This window comes from Camelus bactrianus, chromosome 9 (genome assembly GCF_048773025.1).
Source record: "Camelus bactrianus isolate YW-2024 breed Bactrian camel chromosome 9, ASM4877302v1, whole genome shotgun sequence".
NCBI lineage: Eukaryota > Metazoa > Chordata > Mammalia > Artiodactyla > Camelidae > Camelus > Camelus bactrianus.
Window position 1 is genome coordinate 62,068,768 of NC_133547.1, and position 8,298 is coordinate 62,077,065.

Here is an 8,298-nt window from a genome sequence, read left to right on the forward strand (position 1 = left end):
GGTGTACTCAGGAACTACATACTAGGGAAAATGCTGACTTGCACTTAAGTTCTTAGCTTTTTTTCCTTTCTAATACCTTTAATAATCTGATTAATTCACTTTTTCTAAGACTTTGCCTCAAACCATCTTCTTTATCTTTAAGCTACAAGAATGTCTTCTAAAGCTTTATTGTGGGTAAATATAAAGCAATGTATTTAGATGGGAAAAAAACCTCAACTCTATTTACAATTATATTCACAGCTGCTGTGGTCTGAATATTTGTGTCCTCCCAAAATCCTAATGCTAGATGTGATGGTATTACTAAGTAGGGTCTTTGGGAGGTGCTTAAGTCCCTTAAGTCCTGAGGGTGGAACCCTTATAAATAGGACTACTGCCTTATAAAAGAGGCTTCATAAAAATCCTTAGCCCCTTTGACTGTGTAAAGACACAGCAAGAGAGCACCAGCTATGAACCAGGAAAATGGCCTTCACCAGAATGTGACCATGTTGGTGACTTGACTTCAGATTTTCCAGCGTTAGAACTGTGAGCAGGAAACATCTGCTGTTTATAATCCAGTCAGTGGTATTTGTTATAGCAGCCCAAACAGACTGATAACTACTATATATCCTATCAGCTATAATTACAGCTATGTGACCTCTGAGGTCTCAGAAGCCAGGAATGGGGTCCAAGTGGCCTTGGAGTCTGCTATCTGAAGACTGAGATCCCATGTGCTGCTCTGACATGGCCAAGAAAATGATGAGGATCACTAGGAAGGAACAAAAGGAAATGTTTTCTTCTTGTAGGAAGTGGTGATGTGTCCTACTTGGTAAAATCAGCCTCAAAGTCCATGGAACAGAAAGCCGAACCAAAAGGACAGGATGTTTTAGGCTGGCAGAAACAAACCAAGAGGGAAAAGTAATATGATGTGAACCTGCAGAACAGTCAGGATGATAAAAATAAGGACAGGTTTGTTCTCCGCATTGTTATCCCAGACTGCCTCACCCATGAGAATTTTGGTGATTTAAAACCACTCAGTGAGTTATTGAAGTGTTCTTCCCATGGACAGTCTTAGGTTTGTAGTCCACAGGAGTTCAGGGCATTATCAGCAGAAGGTTGTCAGCTTACCACATGGCATTGGTGAAGTCACCACATTCTAGGATCTGGCCTTCAGCCTTGAGAGTAGATTCCTTCCTTAGGGACTCAAGTTCACAGGAGCTTGCTGGATAAGTAGAGCACTGTTTTACTTACTGGCAAGTGGACTGGTACTCACATGCTGGCAAAAGGCATGTTCTCTCCCTATAGGAGAGCCTCCTGGGAAACCATATACTAGAAAGCTTTGGTGAGCAGTTAATTAGATTGGGATGTTATTTATATAACTTAAATGTTTAATATCACTCTCTCTGGATGCTGGAGTCAGATTATCTGGCATTTGAGTCCTGTCTTAGCTCCTAATTAGCTGTGTGATCTTGGGTGAATTAGTAACAACTCAACTGCAGGTTTCTTCTCTATAAGATAGGATGATAATTGTACATCACAAAATGGTAAGCATTGAATGAGAAAATGCAAGCAAATTTAGGCATAATTCTAGGTACCAGTAATCATACAATAAATGTAAACTATCATTATTTATTTTTATACTTCTTGTTACCCATCCTCACTCCCAAATCCATCTTCTGATGGACATGATCTTTATAGATTTATTAATAGTTATCTTACTAGTAGGCTTTCCTTGGCCTGGGAGTCATTCTTTCTGGGAAAAGTGTACTTTATGCTATAATTCTTAGGAGAACAATTCTATTTCCAAAATCTTCCTTAGCTCCTACTGTTGACCCCATGTAAAGCTTGCAATAATCTTGATTATTTATGGGTTTTTTTTGGAACTTATTAAGCAAGAGAATCAACAAATGGAGGAGAGATATGTTGCTTTTCTAAGTAATTTTCTAAGATTTTCTTCCTGCCTACTTTAGGACTAAGACCTAAAGCTACACCTGAATACTCCTACTGCTTCTGTGTCCATCGAGGACATGTGTGAGATGTAATCCAATTTAGTAAATACTTATTGAGTACCTGCTATGTTCAGCTCCCTTTCTAGGCACTGCGGATACAAAGATGACCCAAGATGTGTTTCCTGTCCTTAAACTCAGAGTTTAATGGTCAGAATGGTTAGGAAACAAAACCAAACCAAAAACATTAATTGTTATGATGGGAAGAAATGGACTCATAAAGGAGCAAATCATTCCCCAGGAGTATATGGTTTCAACTGGGTGTTAAAGGAGCAGAAGGCATTAACAAGCAAGCAAAGGCATATAAGGTGAAGAGCCATAATCAAGGGCAAAAATGAGCACAAGAATGTTAAGAGAGACAGCAAATCATCCCACACCATTAGACCAGGGTGTAGTGATGCTAAACCTTGTAAGACATTTGGAAAGCTTTCAATGTCAACTGCCAGAGCCAACCACTTTCTCCTAAATTTTAAAGATCTGTTTTTCTACATCATCTCCTACCCAGATCCACAGGAATTTTTTCCCTAATTGATGTCTGTTTTCTTCAGACCCCTGTAAAAACCCTGTTTATTTTTGCTCTCTAAAGTCTAAAGGACTTTGCCTAGCCCTGCATCTCACACTTGGGAAGTAGTTTACTTTTGTTTTCTGTGCTCTTACCTGCATTTTTCAGATATACATTGATCACCCTTTAATACTCCATCTCAGCTTTCCTTTTTTTCACTTTTTAAAACACCTTCATGCCTGTCCTTTAAATTGATGCTCACAGGTCTTTTTGAAGAGCCACCCACAGTTTTGTCCTAAACTCAAGTAAAGTGACTTGCTCAGAATCCTCCAGTAACTTGCTGGCAAAACCGGAATGAATACTCAGATCTTCCAGCCCCACCCTCTCTCTTCCTGTTCTTTCCTGGCTGCTCAGGGCTCCTCACTCTGTTAGGTAACATTTCCATTTTTATAGGGATCCTCTGGAGATGACTCTTCAGCTCTGGGGCTGCTGGGGAAGAGGGAAGGGAAGGGAGGTCTATCAGGCAGGCTCTGGGTCTCTGCTCCCTCATTCTCTCCCACTTCTCCAAATTGTATGTGGTTTGTTTAGGGGGAATAAAGGTTTCTGCCCCTAATGCAAGTTGGACACTACTACCTTAACCCAAAGGAAGGGCTTTAATGGTGGAAATTTCAGGCACCAGGAGAGCAGATAGCAGAGGTATGTGGAGTCATGACTTATTAATCTATAAGTAAGCCCTGAATAACTGCATGATGCTCAGGTCTGTGCTCAAGGCTAAGTAATTCTGGAGACAGATTATGTCCCTAGCCCTCAAGTGCCTTATATTTTGTCTTATGTTAGTCTGGAGACAAACTAAACTTCATGAACATTAGTAGGTAAAGGATGGAGAAGCAAGTAAGAGGTATGGGCTGTAGGTATGGAAGGAACAGATTGGTCACTGACAACTCTTTAGTCATATGAGACTGAAGTAGAGCAAGGATAACTCTCAAGCCTCTACTCTATACCTTTCTCTTCTTGCCCCAGATCCACATATCCAGCTTCTTTCTGGACTCTTCCTCCTGGATGGCTCCCAGGCCACCCTATGAGCCTTGTCTCTCACCTCCCAATCTGCTTCTCTAGGGTTCCCCCTTTTCAGTGAAAGATACCACCATCCATCCATCACTCAGGCCAGACATCTGGGCTTCATTCTCTCTCATCTCCCACATGCCATCCATCTCCAAATCCTGTCCATCTGCCTTTGGAACAGCTCCTCACTGTAACCTATTGTCTATCCTCACTACCTCCAACCTGGCTCAGGCACTCTCACTTCTCCTAACCACAGCTCCAGACTCCTCACTGCTTCCTGCCTCCTCTCTCTACGCAACTGCTAGAGCAACCTTTAAAAAGCACTGATGGGATCACAAAATTTCCCTGCTTCAAGCCCCAGGATGACTCCCCAGTGCCCTGGGGGTAAATTCCAAGCTCCTTAGCCATTCCATAAGGCCTTTCTAACTGGCTCCTGTGTAGTCAACCTGCTTGTCTCCTTCACCAGTCTGACCTCAATCTCCCTATACTGTCCCCGGCTCAGGTTTCCATTCCATCCCTTAATTAAGAACCCAGTGGTGAAAGTTCATTCTAAAGAGCTATGTTTCATGGGAGATATGGGGGGATGTTTTGATTATCCAGGCTTTTTCTGCATTAAGCTTACCATCCTTTCATACTCAAAATGTTTTCATATTGTGTTAAGTTTTAGAGGTATTCATCGAAAGCTTGACCACTTACTATATATTTGGCCTTATTAGCTGGGGACAGTAAAGGCAGATGCAGCCTAATTAAATAGAGAATTACCTGGAGTATGTACTTATGTATGTATGTATTTTCCTGGGATACACCTAACTTAGCCATAATGTATTTTATTTTTATATATTCATTTAAATTTTTTAGTTTTATATTTTCCAGTTTTATTGATATAATTTAGGTATAACATTGTATTATAGTATACAACATAATGATTTGATATATGTGTATATTACGACATGATTACCAAAATAAGTTTAGTTAACATCTATCACCTCACAGTTAGACTTTTTTTTTTTCTTGTGTTGAAAACTTTTAAGATCTACTCTCTTAGAGCACGTATTTAAAATATAGACTCCCTGGTCTCTGAATCTCCAGGAAAGTTCTAAGGTGAATCTTAGAATTGAGTAAGTTGGGAAGACCGAGGTGATTTCATTCATAAGAAATATCCAGAATCAGCATATTGATGGAGATCTGTGGTTACAGTAGATTAATGGTTGCCTCAGGGTCTCGGGGACAGAGAAAGGTAGGGAATGCAGAGGCCCCAGGGATGGTACCTAAGGGGTGCAGAGTGTTTTGGGGGGTTGATAAAATCTCTAAAGTTGATTGTGGTGATGATTTCACAATTCTGTAAATATATTAAAAGCCATTAAATTGTACATTTAAATTGCATAGCATGTGGACTAAATCTCAATAAACTGTTTAAAAACAAAACAAAAAACTTGGACTGAGCTCTGCAAGGGAAGGCACCAGTCATCTTTCTCAGACTTGGGTGATGCCTGTTACCTAGTAGAATAGTTGCAAATACTTATGGATGTAGATATTGGAGGGTACAAAGTAAATGAGCAATTGCAATGGGGTATAGTACTAGAGGAAATAGAGGCTTCCGTAACAGGAGCATAGTGGAAGGGAAGCTTCCTGAAGAAATTTACGATGTGTAGGTTGAAGCCTATCAGGTGAACAGGGATTAGCAAGGCAAGATGAGGGGTGGGAAGAGTGTACCATGGAGAGGCGAGCAAGCCCTGCAGGTGGTTCAGTGAGGTCCAGTGCACACTGAGAAGTTAGATGGCAGAAGTGAGGCTGGATAGAGGAACACACATAAAAGGCTTTGTGAGCCAGGTTGAGGGGGTTGGAATTTTTCCTAAGAGAAAGCGAGACTGTAGTGATAGATTTATGTTTTTAGAAATCACTTTGCATCTTGGAGAATGGACAGAAGGGCAAGACCAGAAGCAGGAGGTCAACATGTCCAGAACCTGAGTGGTCCCAACAGGAATATACAGAAACAGAATTTAGAAATATTTAGGGTATTTAATCAAGAAGATTCTGGTGGCCGGGATGAGGGGACAGAGGAAAGAGTCAAGGATGAGACCGAGTGGTGTGGCCTGGGTACCTGGGCAGTTTGTAACCTCAGGAGCCTTAGGGAAGAAGCAGGTTTTGAGGTGGTAAGTTTGATTTTGAGCATGCTGTTCAAAAGGAGGTGTCCAGTCAGCTGTTGGATCTAGGAGTCTGGAGGTGAGGAGAGAGCTGTGTGAATAATTGGCATACAGCTTCAGCAGATAGACAGAAGCCAGAGAAATGGATGAGGTAGTTCAAGTAGTGTGTTTCAAGACAGAGGAGAAAAAGGCCTAGAATGGAATCCTGTGGAGTGATGTTTGTAAGAGGATGCTTGAGGAAATGTGGAGAAGGTTCTGAGGAGATTCAGAGGAGATAGCTGGAGACACGGGTGTTAGCATGACAGTCTGCTTATTCAGCTGCTCCAAGTCAGCATTTATTGAAGATCTGTATGCCCTGGGTGTCTTCAGAGGTAAGTGAGACTTGACCATTGACATCACACTCAAACTGGTCATCACCCCACTGTAGCTTTCTGAAACAAGCGACCCCTTCTTACAGACCAGTGACAGTCTCTGCAAACAATAGATGTTCTTTAGCAGTTCATATAGGCCCCAGAGTCCTTCCCAAGCTCACCCTCCTATATTACCCGGGCCCAGAGAGCTGGGTCTGGCAGACAAGCCAAGAGCCTTCTGTCCATAAGTGATGGACGGCCTAAATAAGGCACTCCAAGGCTATTGGGGGTGGGGGTGGGGCGAATGTCATAGGCCTAGGGTTCAGCAAATTGTACCCACACATCAGGCAGAAGCACACAAGGAAGGCACCCCCACTTTGTGGGCGAGACAAAGAAGCAGTCCTCTTCCCACATGCCAACCCATCTGCTTTTTTGCCTTTACCAACATGCCTTTTTTCCTTCTTATTTTGGTTCTCTGCAGCTTTGAATACATGAAGAAGAAGAGTGGGAGACAGAAGAAAAGGTAAAGTTGGAAGAGAGCAAAAGGGGAGGGGAGCAGGGGGAGCCTCCAGTAATCACCAACACAATAAATTGTATCCTGGACTATCTCAGCCTCGTCCCCTTTTCTTTTTTTTTTTTTCTTTTTCTTTTTTTGCAGTGTGCACTTACTAGTTTTCTCTGGGGAGAGTCCCAGTGATGATGGCCAAGGCATGGCTGTGGCCTTCATGGACTTGATTGATGGGGCATTTCTCTGTGTCACAGACCTTGGAGGCGCACTTTCTTCTGTCCTCTCACAGAGGCTGGCACAGGCTCTCCCTGTCCTGATGCCTTTGACTCCTGACATCAACCTCCCAATTGAGGCAGCAGGCTCTCAACTGTCCAGTCCAGGACAGAAATGAGTGTCTTCCCACAGCTGTGTGACAGCAGAGTAGGAGGTGGAGGTGTGCCGGGAGTAGCTTTGCCCTGTGGGAGGACCTATGGGAGGCACCTGTGAGGCTGTGTGTTTTGGGGACACAGGAGTGAAGACAAGGGCTCTTCCTGCCCTCCACCATCTCAGATCTGGGCCTGAACCTGGGTTTAGGAAGCTGTCCAGTCACTGATGAAGAGGGGTGCGTGGCTGTTCTGGGGTTGATCCACACTGCTCTGAGCTAGGCAGGCTAAAGAGGCCTGAAGCTCTTTTTGTCTTGGCCTTGACAGTCCTTCAGCTGTACCTAGTAGGCTCACAGTGCTCTAATTCTAGCTTCTGCCCCCCTGACCCTCACATCCACGGTCGGCTAGAGCTGAATACTAGGCCCTGGCCTCAGGACTCTTCCTCGCAGAGAACAGTTAGGTGCCCTATCCCTTCCCAGAATTAGAAAGCAGGGATGTAGGGCCATTCAGATTTTCAGTGACAATCCCATTTAACCCCTGGCTGAGATTTTTTTCCATCCTACATTTCTTGCCCAGACCCTCTCCTCTCCTGTAGATTGAACAGTGAGCTGGTGCTGTCCCAGTCACCCCTGCCTGCACTTTACCAGGACCTGGTCAGCCAGTGTTCACTTCCTTTTTCCCCACGACACAGGCCATACTTTGGAAGCAAGTGGACAGTCCTGCCCTACCAGTGGGCCTCTTGTGGGGCCTCAGGCCTGAGGGGCTATTAGGGGAGGTTCTGGGACTGCAACCCTCCTGCAGGGGCCCTTGGGACAGGCCCAAGCTGTGGCTAGCTTTGGGTGCTGGCTTGGTCTCTTATCACTTGTTTGCCTTCCCCACCTGCTACTACCCCAGCTGACCACCTAAAAAAACTGAGCTGCACCATCCCTCCATGCCACCCTTCATAGTTATAGACGGAGCACAGATCTGTGCTGAGGGTTGTCTGCCCCCAACCCCACGCCCACCCCCACCCAACTGGAATGAGCCACCTGCATCCACACACAGGTGTTTCCTGTCCTTCCTGTTACCGTTTTCTTTTTTGTTTTGTTTTTTTTCTGCTCAGCTTGGCTTCCCCATCAGATGGTTAAGGACCCAGCCAAACCTCTTCATATACAGCTCTAAAACTTGGGGGGTGGGGAGGAGGAAGGGCTCTCTGGGGATCTGGGTCACCCCCCCGGGGGGTGCCTGTTGGCACCTCATTGGCTCTTCCTGAGTGCAGGCACACACATTCTCCCTAGGGTGTCACGCTGCTGTGCTACCGCCACAGGTACTAAGACACCAGAGTGGGCTCAAGGAGTGGGGAAGGCCCTTTTCACTGTCTCCTTGCCTTTGGATAATGAAAGTTCTGG